Genomic DNA, 13,359 nt, shown 5'->3' with positions numbered 1-13,359 from the left:
GGCTGTAGAAACACATCCTGCCTTGATAATGTGCAAACTCTGAGTGCAAGAGTTGAGCACCCATTAAGAATAGTTTCAAGGCAATGACCAACAGGGCCTGGTGGCTGATGACTCCCCCTCACTTCCCCTCAGTTATAGGCCCTGTTCACCAGCGTAGGCACCCCAAGACTGGCTTATTTAATTTTCCAGTCCCACTACCTTCTCCCCTGCTGGTTCTTCCTGGATGGCCTCTGAGATAAACTAAATATTTCCAAACCCTCCCTCAGCATCTGAGGAGCCCAACCTGCGTCAGTACTGATGGTGCAGTCATGGAGGCCAGCCTTGAGTTAAGCCCCAACATCAAATTCCTGCCTGGGCCCCTGACGTGCCTCCTCTTACTCATCTTATTACAGAAGATTCCTATTGTCGTTAGAAGTAGGTGTTCTTTATACATCCCCTGAACACCAAGAGGCCACGGTTCCAAATAGGTGAGCACATCTTCTAACAATGAAATCTTTGACAACTGTGATATAAAGTCATTTTTTTGAGTCTTAATTCCTCCTTGATTTATGTAAAATGTGAGCCAAAGGGCACGGAGGAACAGGCGCCGTCTCCTCCCCACTCGCCAAAAGGGAAAGGTATCCAGAGGGATTAAAAATAGATATATCAAGTGGAATGAAGATTTCAGAATGTGCCAGACACCAGCTGGGTTAGCTGAATTGAAATCTCAAGATCTGGTAAACACTTGGACTTCCGTGACTAATACATATGTTTGGCATTAAAACCCGATTGGAAGACTCATCACTTTGGTGGGTAACGCCGTTAATTTGCCTTACTGTGTTGTATCTAGAGCCACTGCGAGCTCCTTCTGGGTGTTTTTTTTACTGAAATGTCGGCACTGGAGTTACAAATTATGGGGCCCAGGGCAAGAATAAAACTCGGGTCTCCCTTGACACCTGGTAGCTGGCAATCTGTTGATGCAGGGAGGGCCTCCGGGATAAATACCACCGGATAATGTGTATTTGGACCACTTCCATGAATCTAGGGACTTTGTTAGGTTAAAGGAGGATTACAGCATGCTCCCTTACCCCTTGGGGAGTGGGGGCGTGGGGGGGTGCTCTTTGTTGCTGCCTCACTCCTGCTCTGCTCTCCAAACTGCAGCCTAAGGGGAAGAGAAGAGACAGAAGAGAAGAAACCTCAACATCAGCTTGCTTCATCTCTGCTTTTCCACCCCATCTCAATCAGCAGCACACGCTCACGGCTGACACAGAGGAAGGAAGGACCCTCCCTTTTATCCCCACAGGGAGTACTTGTGGGTCTTGGTCTTGCTGAAGCCTTGGTCTGGGACTTCTAGCTCCAAAGACAAGACGATAGCTGTTTACAGCTTGTTAGTTATTTATCCCAGAACAACCTAGAACCATCACACCATCCATCTTGGCTGTGCTTTCGCTTCTCTGTCTCTACCGCAAGCTATGAACGTACTCAGCACGCTGTCTCCCAAAGGCTGCGCAGAGTAGGGCTTCGCTGGAGGTTTGGGGGTAGTGGAGAAGACTGGAGCTTTCCAGAATCAGTGACTTGAAATTAAATGTGAGGCATCACTGCATTTCTAATAAATAAAAAAAAAAGGGGTCCCACGTGGCTAAGTAATAATAACACACGAGAAGGATAGGAACCCCCATCATCTCTCCTGTTTATCAGCCGTTCCCTCAAATAATACATTATAAACATCCTTCGTTGGTTGCATGAGACCAAGTAATTGGTGGGCATCCCTCCCTCGCTTTAGAGGCACAGGGCCAGCATGTAGACCTGAGACCTGATTACAAAGTCTCCTTGCTGCTGTCCTGTCTATCTTCTTTGTTCTGTTAGCTTTCTGGGAACTGTGAGAAAATATCTGGTAAAAGGGGTATTGGAGGAATGATGTATCTTGGCTCAAGGTTTAGGAGCCTTTGGTCTGTGGTCGCTTGGCTCCATGCACTTGGGTAGAGCGTCGCCATGGCAAGGACATGTGGAGGAGGGGGCTGCATGCCTGTAGCAGGCAAGAATCTGAAAGGAATTGGGAGGGGGGAGAAGGGTGGGAGAAGATACAGATCCAAGGACGCATTCCCAGTGACCATCTCCCTCTGGATAATCCCCCTCTTGCTGGAGTCTGCCCTACAACCACAGACAGCTGGTGACCAAGTGTTTAACGGGAACCTATAGGGCTGAGGAGCATTTTATAAACAAATTGTAGCAACTTCTCTTGTGGAACCATTTCTATTTTACTTCACTCAGGATTTTTTTTTTTGAGGGTCAGAAGTAAGAGTTTATTTACTCAAGGCTGGAAATCAAACTCTCCTAACCGTGTGACAAACCAGGGAGTGGATGAGAGTAAGCACTTTGCTAGGGTTTCTCCTCCAAAGAGTGAATATGCTGGAAACACCCCAGGTGTGGGGGGTTGAGGTAGTAGGAACTCTAGAAGGTGGGGCCAGCTTGTTAACGTGTTCTTCCTAGGACCCCTGAGTTGTGTGTATGTCCTGAGCCCCACATAGCTTTCTTGTCCTATGATCACTTCCTCCAATTCATGCTGTCACCACTATGTGCTGTTCAGCCATGAGGCCGTTACCAACCTGGTGCCTATAAAAGTGAAGTTAAATGAAACAATTATCTATACACCTATATATTTATTTTTGTCATCTACCTATCTATCTTTCTATCATCTATCAATCATCTATTATCTATCATCTATTATATATATGTATATATGTATATACATATATATATATATATATATTCTATTTTTCTGTTGCTGTGATTAAAGACAGTCTGACTAAAAGCAATTTAGAACAGAAGAGGGCTTATCTGACTTATACTTTCAGGTCACAGTTCATGGAAGTCTGGGCAGGATCTTGAAGGCAGAAGCCATGATGAAATACTACTTGCTGTGTAGTGTCGGTTCCCAGTCCCCACACTGCCAGTAACTGTCAGTTACAGGCTGAACTGCCTGTAACTCCAGCTTCAGGTTTTCTGGTACTGTCTTCTTGCCTCTGAGGGTACCCACACACAGGTTTACATATATGCACACATGCACCTCTCTCTCTCTCTCTCTCTCTCTCTCTCTCTCTCTCTCTCTCTCTCTCTCTCTCTCTCTCAAATGAATCTAAGAAGGGGCTGGAGAGATGGCTCAGAGGTTAAGAGCACTGGCTATTTTCCCAAAGGTCCTGAGTTCAGTTCCCAGCAACTACGTGGTGCCTCACAACCATCTACAATAAGATCTGGTGCCCTCTTCTGGCAAGCAGGCAAACATGCAGACAAAATAACTATATACATAATACATAACATAAATAAATCTTTTTAAAAATGAGTCTAAGAAAGACTTCAAAGCAGCAGTGACAAATGTGCCCAAGAAGCTGTGGTGGTTCCGTGTCATCAAAGTCTTTCCTCTTCAACTTCTGCTACTCTCGTCCGGTGTATTTTTCACCCCTCTGGTTCGATGGGAGCATTTCCCTCATCTTCTGCGTCACTAAGTAGCATGGTCAGTCCTCCCTAACAGCTGTGGTATGTCCTTACTTATGGATAATTATAATTTCTGAGTCAGTTCAGTGCATTGATTTTGGTGTTATTTTGGGTAACGTTTCCCCACTTTTTGCACATATGATAATTTTCACGGGCTATCCGACATTATAACCTTTATCTTCCTAGGTGTTGGGCACTTTTGTGTTCCTGTTTACGCTCAGGAGCTTTGTTCTGGGACGTTGGTAAGCCTGGGCCTCCCCAAGCTTACTTTTCAGCCTATTAGATTCGCTTTGGCGACAACCCCTTCTGAGAGCTCCAGTCAGTGTTCAACAAGTTTGAGGGTTTTTTCCCAGTCTCAGTTGAGTTTGAATCCACTATTGTCTCTCTATGAGGCTTGGACGTTGCATCTTCTCCGTATTTCTGATGATTCTCTCTGAGCTGACTCACAAACATCCAGAGGATTTGGAGGAACACTGGGGCAAAGCTTTGAAAGACAGCTGAGTTCTCATGGGGCGAGGCTCTATTTTCGTGAGTACTCGCTTCGTGGTTTCTAGATGCCTTGATCTCCATCTTCTAGATCTCTTGGATGCCCGCACCATCCCAACCCATGGACCAAGTCATCCATTTCTCTCCTGCAGTCAAGAAACTCTGCGTTTCATGTAAACTGGGGCTCTCTTTGAGAGTTTGTCTCCTGACCTTTGGGTGGGGGCCATGGTCCTTCATAGACTCATGTTTCAAAAGCCGTTGTTTTATAATATTGTTTGACTTTTAAAAAGCATTTTTGGGGAGAGTTCATTCCATTTTTACCCATCATAGCCAGAAAGTCTATAAATACACAGAGCAGTCATTAACGTACACAAGAGGCAGATCCAATAATACAATGTTGCAGAAGATGGAGAAAAAAAAAAAGAGAATAGAGTGGCTTGGGAGAGAATAGGGGTGGTGATTGGAGGGGCCAGGGCACTTATTCTGCTTATAATATTGTACCTGTTCAACCAACCAGCAGCAGTTCTCCGGGCATCCTAACTGTTCAAATGTTAAACACTATACATTATTACTTGTGTATTTTTCTGTGCAAACGTTACACTTGAGTACCCATCAGTAGACAAACCTTATTTTATTTTTCTAGACGCATTAAAGTTACGGTGTAAAACATTTGAACATGTGTTACCCGGCGCTGATCTTTAGATTCATACTGAGACCCAATAATACCTTGAGATTTGGAGTGACGCAGAGTTGGATTTGAACTCCTGGCTCCACATTCACTTCCTATGCAACCTTGGGCCCCTGCCTTCATCTCTCGGAACCTGTTTTCTCCTCTCAGAAGTGGATGTAATAGTGGTGACTGCCTCATCGTCTGGACGTGAGGATGGAATGAGAGACACCAGATGAGGAGATGCTGGGTACAGAGTAGACTGTGAACGCATATGACTCAAGAGATGTATATATATATTGCTGGGGAATTATGTCAACAAATCATGTGACGTTATTGCAGTGGGACTCTACTCAGTTGCTAAAATATGAACGAGATTGTGCTGTTTATGTGGCAAAGACAGGATCTAGAAGTCACTTTGGGTTGTGACCTTGGACTTTAAGGGAAGAACTAGGACCGCTCAGCAAGACTGAGGCCAAACCATGACACCAGCCAACCTATGTGACCCGGAAGGGAGGAGAAGGAAGAGTGAAGACTCCCAGTTCACTTCCTGCACAACTTCCCTACAGGTTTCCTGCCTTGAGTCCCTGCCCTGAGTTCCCTTCATGGTGGACTACAACTGTAAGCTGAAATAAAACCTTTCTTCTCCAAGTGTCTTTTTGGTCCTGGGATTACCCATAAGGCTCCCTAACAAGATGCTATTGGTTAGCAGTTTTTTTCTTTGTCGATGGAACCAGGGAGGGTCCTTAGATCTGCTGCATGCTGCGTGTCATCTGACCCAGCTGCGTGTGGTCTCTAGGGGTCCTGAGATATGTATGAGGTGGGACCTTCCCTGGGAGGGAATTCTCTCTTATACTGCGCTGGGAATCTTCAGTGATTGTTGTGTGAGGCTTTTCCTGGGGGGAGACATGACACACACATACCTTCTCAACCTGGATAGGGAAGGCCAAGACAGACCAAAGGGGTGATTGCTCCGAAGCCCCCAGCTTTCCCAACTGAGTTGTGTTGCTAGCAGGAGTATGGGTGAGGGGTTACTTCAGGAACAAAAGCAGTGGTATCACCCACAAGCCCAGCACAGACCACCACAGGTGCAAAAGCCAGCTCCGCAGCCGCTGGCGATGACTCACAAAAGCTGCAACCCTAGCGCTCTGTTTCTTTCGGAGAGGCTCTTCCCTCTTGCATCTTGCCTCGTTCTTCCCCATTTACAGCTTCTAGAAGCCTGGGGAAGGGACCCTTGGAAGGAATGTTCTACACTTCCACCTTCTCAGACAGAGCCTTAGTCCCACTCTTAGACGGGAGGGATGTTGCAATTCAAAAGCAATTCTATACTAAGGTGATGCAGCTGTTTGGAACACCAGGTGTACCATTGGTGCCCTATCTGAGATGAACAGAAGTTTGTCCCATTCTCTCCAAAGAAAAGCAGGGTGACAGCACGGGAGCTCCTTTAGTGTCACCTAGAGGTGACAGGTGACTCTGAGGACAAGAGGAAGATGTCTCGAATGCAAATAGCTCGACCCTGGGTTGTCCTCTGTTCCTGCTTCAAAGCTCTCGTCACCCAGCGGCCTGCGTGAGTTTTAAAACACGGAAATGAGAACAAATATCAATTCTGTCTCCGTGTTGCGCACAGAAGCAGAGGGGAGGGGATAAATGTTGCCTTCCAAAAAGAAAAGGAAAACAAATGGCTCCTTTTTCAGGTTCAAAAGGATTCCCTGGAGGCCTGAACGTCCCTGAGGGAGGTTGCCAGATCCATCAGCAACGGGGTGAGGCTAGACTGTTGTCCCCTGTGTGTCTGCCCTCCAAGGATGCACCCTTTTTGCATGCAACTTTTCTCTCCATTTTACTGAGGGCTATGGGAACCACACAAACTACAGATAGGAATTTAACTTCTTTATTTTCCTTCATCTCTCTTTCCTCCCTATCCTTCCCTACTTTTCCTACAATTCCTTTCTCAGAGGTTAGAGTTTTTAACCAACAATTTGTCTGGGTTTTGCATTCTTCTCAAGCCATCTTTCTTCAGAAGGACGTGATGGAAAAGTCTGATTTTTTAAGTCCCCAGAAGTATTTTTCTTTTCTTTTTTTATGTTATCTTCTCCCTGTCTCCTGTCTACTGGTTTTGTCCTATGTCACTGTGGCATCAAATCCAAGGACAGACTCTGAGATGCACTACTGTCTCTTGTCTGCTCATCATCTGACTCCCGGCACCTTGGTAGGAACCGGTCTCTCTTTTCCTCAGCTCCAGTGTCACTTCTTACTCAATAAATCACGCTCTTTCAAGCAGATGTTGAAGGCTGTGACATTTGGAATATAAACAGCTGCACCGTCACATACAGACAGCAGCTATAGGAGGAAAATGAACAGAATGACATGAAGAAATCAATGGAACGATTTGCGTGCCCTGCCAGACCACCAGCTCCCTACTCAGCCGTTTTTTTCCCCAAAGCTACATTTTATTCTTTCAAGTTTTGTTTGTAAGTGCCTTCCTCCCAATAGACTGATCCGTGGACTTAAAACAGGATAGTAAAGTATTTGCTCCTGAATGCCGGGCATGAGATCACGACTTATGAGTAATTGGTTAGGGGACCACCCACAAAACAACACAGGCTGTTTCCAAGGTTCACGATCGTCCACTGGAACTAGATGGTAAGACCTGATTGCTGAAATCACCGTACACTTCTTAGTTTCAGGATGTAGAAAAACCAATCTGGAACAGATCTGGAGAATTCTTCCCTGCTGGCTAGGTTTCATAGTGTTGACAGGTGCTAACTAGGCTGCTGAAGGAGCGTCATTGATGGACTTACCCAGTGCTAGACCATGCATGCTGTAGTATGCAGGATGTGTCCACTGTTGCATTAGTGGCATGGTTGTTGTGGGGTAACCAACTGTTGCATTAGTAGCATGGCCATTGTGGGGTAACCAACTGCTTTTTGATAGGATTTGAGGCCTGTTCCACAGGAGGGGTTCATGCCTAGCACTGTAAACTTAATCAGAAGTCCAGGGCCAATTAGGAAACCTTCACTGATGTTTGCTAAATGGCCATGTAAAACTCTGTGACTCTCAACCTGGGCCAGAGAAACTTCTTTCCACAATGGGCATTAGTTAATGAAGAGATTCATAACCGATCCAGGTACTGAAAAAAAAATGTGACTATTGAGTGCTCTGCCTTAGATGGGACCTCTGTACAAACTTTTCAGCCTTAAATGGGCCATTACCTGTGTAGACTCTTCCCGCAAGCCTCAGAGCAGGTGGAAAGAATACAGCATCTGGAGAGTGAGGAGGAGCACTATGAAATGCTGTTTCTGGATGTGACATAGCTATTGTACTCATGACCTTATTGCAGCTGTGGCTAGTGCAAGATCAAGCCAACAAGATCAGCCAACATGCCAGCTATAGACAATCACTGGAGGGCTATAAATATAAAAGGAAGAAAGCATGAAGGTTGGAACGGGATGTGTTGGGGGATGTCAAGAAGGAGTGGGAAGGGACATCTGGAGGTAGACACTATGGAGATAAATTGTGTACATGCATGAAACTGTCAAAAGCAATTAAAATGAAAAAGGCGGAAAAGAATTAAAAGTATCTCCCTGCTCACACTTATACTTGTTTGTTATGGAAATAAACAAGATGCAGAAGAGTTAACGAGCAGTAACATCAGAGAAAGCAACAAAGTTGCCTTACGTGTGCTTTGTAACACAAGTGTTGCTGAGGTGGTGGAGGCGGGAGTGGAGGGGCCCTTAAGAGGCAGAGCCTAGTGGGAGGCAGCTAGGCCATTGGCACTGTTGTGCTCAGAAGAGAGCTAGGCAGATCTTCAGAGCCAGGAGTAGTTCCTTCAAGTCCAAGCTGTTATAGAAGAATGAGTCCCAACCATTGCATCTCTTCCCAGCTTTCTGTCTTGTACATATTGCATGCCTTTTCATCCACCATGATGCTATGTAGCCACAGAGGACTCTAACCGGAAAGGACTCTAACCGGAAAGGATGTAATTCTAGCTGGACTTTCTGACCCCAACACTGCAAGTTCAATAAACCTCTTTCCTTTATAAAGTTTCGGTCCACAGGTATTTTGTTTTAACAACAGAAAATAAACTATTACTACTGGTGCTATTGCTCATTGGGCATATTTATTGAAAATATTTCCCTATGTTTTCAGAGGTCTGGTATCTTTCGAAATAAATTATCTTTCCTCTTATGTTTTAAAGAAAAATTAAATTCATTTCTAACTTTCTGACAGTTTCCCCTCCACTGCACACTTATTTTTGCCATTGGCTTTAAACACTTTGGTATCATGATACACAGTGAAAAATAGATTTGATCTATGAAGCAGCGCATGTGTCTAGAACATGCATGTTTATAATTGAAGTTTCCTGGGCCCAGACTCACCTCTATTATATATATGATACACCCTATTATTTTTTTTTATTTTGTTCCCTTTCATTTAAAAAAAATATGGTTATGACCCGGTAAATTGTTTCCAGGACCCTCTAATAGGTTATGAAGTGCATTTTGAAAAGCATTCTCCTATGCCACGGTTTTAATAGCGCTCCTATATTTGGCACTCCACGGTTTTTAAATTGCATAGAATCACAGAGGAGGGCTTGCCCAGCCTCTTCATTTTATATGCAGAGGAGTGAAATTTTTATTTTCCCAGTAGCTGGAACATAACTTCCCCCGGGGGAAGGGGTTTTCTTTTTAGGGAAATACCATTATAAATGCTTATGGGAAGGTTGGTGTGCTGGGCAGGAAGTGGTCAGAGCACTCTGTGTGGGAATAAACAACAGTGTGGTACCAGGAACACTGAGAAGAGGAGGAAGCGGGGCGGGGCGGGGGTGGGCGGGGCTGGGCGGGGGTGGGCGGGGCTGGGCGGGGCTGGGCGGGGCTGGGCGGGGGTGGGCAGACCTTGAGTGAACAGAGCCAACAGGGAGTGTTAGAAACAAGAACGCCACACTGCTGCGTATGGCTTGCCTGTCTGTGTTGTAAATTCGCCTACCTTTTCAGGAAGGTTTCAATTTAGTCAGATTTCTTTCTCCAACAAATAATAGAAATGCAAGTAAAATTGGATTAAGGCGAAATAAACCACGAGTATTTGTTTGCTTATGAAATTGAATATACTAGGCACAGTGTATTCTGTGTTAGATCCAGGGCCTTTAATCATATCAGCCAAACCTGGGCATCTCTTCGTGTCTCTTTTCTCTGGTTTAGATTTACTCTGCAGTTTCTACACGCAGTGTCTTTTCTCCCTCTCAACGATTCTGGACAAATCCTCACTTGCTGGGATCCCAAGACCGGCTTTGTTCTGACCACCCTGACCAGGGAAATGATGGCTTGCTCTGAAATTGATCAGCATTGATTATTCTTCCACCTATGGAACCAGGGATGGGGTCACGGGCATTTCCTCTTGGGATGAAAGTGACAAGAAAGGGTGTTTCCCCCAATGTTGTGTTGGCATGGGGCGAGTCAGCTGATACAACGCACGGCCACTGCGTACACACGCTATGCGAGTGTGGAGCCGATGCCCACGTGGGACCAAGAACAAAACAGCAGCACAGGCCGCCATTTGCAGAGATTGGGGGAGGGCATCAGGCTTTCTACAAACTGTCCAAAAAGGGGGTCAGTTAATTTTTATCAGGCCTCAAAGAGAAAGTGTCTTTGAAGATGGACTACATAAATGGAGAAACTGAGTCCTGAAGAGGTTCAGAGAGGATTCTTTAATGTCATGCAGATGATTTTTGTTTTTCCCGCTACAGCCAGGACTGAACACAGCCTCTCTCCACAGCTCAGCCATGTTCCCTCTGCATCACTCCAGTGCCCTTCCCTTCCTGTTTCTTCCACATAGACTGGAAACGTCTTCTATCTTGTTCCCCAGTACCTGACCATGTGAGCCTTTGTCCAGTCCTTAAGGACACCAGAGGGAGGAGCAAGCAGGGGCATCCAGTCCATGCCACTTTCCCTAAAACGCAGGTGTCTGGAAGGATGCATAGGCAGATCAAAGAAGCAGGTGCAGGGTGCTGTCTGCCAAACAAGAAGGAACTGTGGACAGAAGACAGACAGCTGCGAAGGGCCTTGCAGTTTACTGCTAACTCCCTATTCACTGTGGATTCGTGAATATTGTTTTATTTAATTAAAAAAAAAAAGAGTATAGTTTTAGGAAAAACAGGAACTCCCATTCTGAGGTTCTGACGGATGTCCTGCATCTGCGGCCTCTAAGGTGGTTTTAGGGTGCGTTGGCAAGTCTCCCACCCACAGCTGAGCTTTCTTCCCAACCTTGAATCTGGGACCAACAGGGAGGGTACAGATGACAGTATATGACTTCTAAGGCTGGCTCAAAAGGGCCGTGTCATTTTGCCTTCTTTGCTAAAAATATTGAGCAGTCTGGCCTACTTTTGAGCTGAGCCTGTTTTCTCAGTTATCCCACATCAAGGACAAGTGAGTAGAAAGCTCCCTGGACCTGCACCTCAGGCCCCAGCCCCAGCTGAAGTCACCCGAAGCCTCCCGAGTGAAATCTCTAATATTGTGACACAGGTGAATAGATGGCAGCTTCCTGCCTTCATCCAAGCTGCAGGCTGCAAGACCACGGCAAAGAATCTGGTGTGTGTGTGTGTGTGTGTGTGTGTGCGCGCGCGCATGTGTACATTTGCATGGGTGCATGCACACGTGTGTACTCATGTATTACACACAGGCCAGAGATCAACTTTGGGTACCTTCACTTTGTTTTTCAGTTTATTTTGAAATTCTTTATTTTATGTGTGCTTATCTCCGAGTTTCTCTATGTGCTCCATGTGAGTGCAGGGGCCAGCAGCAGGAGTTGGATCCTTTGAAGATGGAGTAATGCGGTTAGTTGTGAGCCACCATAGGGTGCTGGGAACTGAATTTGAGCCCCCTGCATGCAAAGTGGATATTCCTAACTGCAGAGTTGCCAATGTTTATTTTCCACTTTATTTTCAGAGGCAGCGTCTCTCACCAAATCTGGGAACCACAGATTAAGTCAGCTGGTTGGCCGACGAGCCTCAGGGATCCTCTTGTCTCTGCTTTCCTGGCTCTGAGAATGAAACTGCTACCCTTAGCCTTTACATGAGTGCTGGGGTTTCAAGCCTGGGACCTCACGATGCTTGTACAGTAAGTCCCTTACCATCTGAGCCATCTCACCAGCCTTGGAAAGATTGTTTTAAGGCATTAAAACAATGTAGGCTGTGCTTTAGTTTTCTTCAGAGATACAGAGCAAGAGAGAGAGAGAGAGAGAGAGAGAGAGAGAGAGAGAGAGAGAGAGAGAATGCATTAAATTATATCCAATAACTAGATGCTTGAAATTTCCATAGGATACACATTGCATAGAATACACATGTATGTATGCATGTATGTATGTATGTATGTATGTATCTATTTATCTATCTATTGCCTAGTGATCAGTTAACCTTGAGAACCCCCCCCCATATTTATGCATAAGCAGTTAAGGCTAAGGTCATAGCTGATTGTCTTGCCAATCAGTGAGAGATCCTGTCTAAAAGCACATACGTGTGCATATGATGTAATTGTAGATACAGTCAGCCCTCCATATCTGTCTGTCCTGGGCAGGTATGGTCTTTTTCTCTTGCTGTTATTCCCCAAATGACACAGTAGAACAATCATTTAGATAGCATTTCCATGATTCTAGAGATGGTTTAACGGTTCCCCCAGTGCATGCGACTAGATTATGTGTGTGAATACTGTGCCCCATTACACAAGGGACTTGAGCATCATAGGATTTGGTATCTGCACGAGGTCCCTGAACTGATCACCTGTGGGCTTTGAGTCTGACCGTATATAGACAGATTTCATTCATGGAAGCGGTTTGTGTGACTGTGAAAGCTGCAAAGTCTAAACTCTGTATGGAGGGCTGGAGCCTGGCGATGGAGAGGAGAGTTGGCATCACACTTGAAGTCTGAAGAAGACTCCAAGCACCTCTCTCTTCAGGTCTTTAGCAGACTGGACGGAGCCCACCTATGTTATGGGATGTGGCTCTTCCTGCTTTATGCAAAGTCTACAGATTCAATTGTTAGTCTTATCTAAAGTCATACCTCACGGAAGTATTTAGACTAGTGTCTGACCGACCCCCTGGGCACTGTGTGCCCTAGTCTAGTGGAATATGTCATTAGCCACCACAGGCTGGCTTGCTGTATAACTGAATCATGGGCCCAGCCTCTCACACCTGGCTGATGTGTGTTGGGACCTTCTGAGTGGGTAACAATAAATAAAGTGTTCCCGTTCTAATTTATTAAATGTCCCAGCCCACTTTTTCATACAGATTTATTGACTCATTCGTGTATATATCCATGTGCACATGTGTTTGCAGGTGTGTGTGCCAGTGCACACGTGTGGAGGCCATAAGAGGGCACTGGGTACTCTCCATCACTACCTATGACTTTGAAGCAAGGTCTCTCCCCGAACCGAGGGCTGGCATTTTCTCAACTAAGCTGGAAGCCAGCAAGCCCCAGTGACTATCCCACCTCTGCCCTCCTTTGAGCTGTGTTTTCAGGCCTTCCTCAGATGCCCAGCTTGTTATGCAGGTGCGGGGCCCAAACTCTGGTCCTCATGACTGTGTCGTAATGACCCTTAACCGTGGAGCCATCTTCCCAGCTGCCTTTCCCCTTTGCAACAGAGACTTTTTGGGGTCTGGTGCGCCGCTGAACACACTTCAAAGGCTCAAATGCTTATCTTTAAACAGAACCAAGTTTAACTCTTGGCTCTCCCAGCTCCTAGCTGCAA

This window comes from Acomys minous, assembly GCF_964271855.1.
Source record: "Acomys minous genome assembly, chromosome: 16".
Lineage (NCBI taxonomy): Eukaryota > Metazoa > Chordata > Mammalia > Rodentia > Muridae > Acomys > Acomys minous.
The sequence above is the reverse complement of the archived record's forward strand: the minus strand, read 5'-3'. Positions refer to the sequence as shown.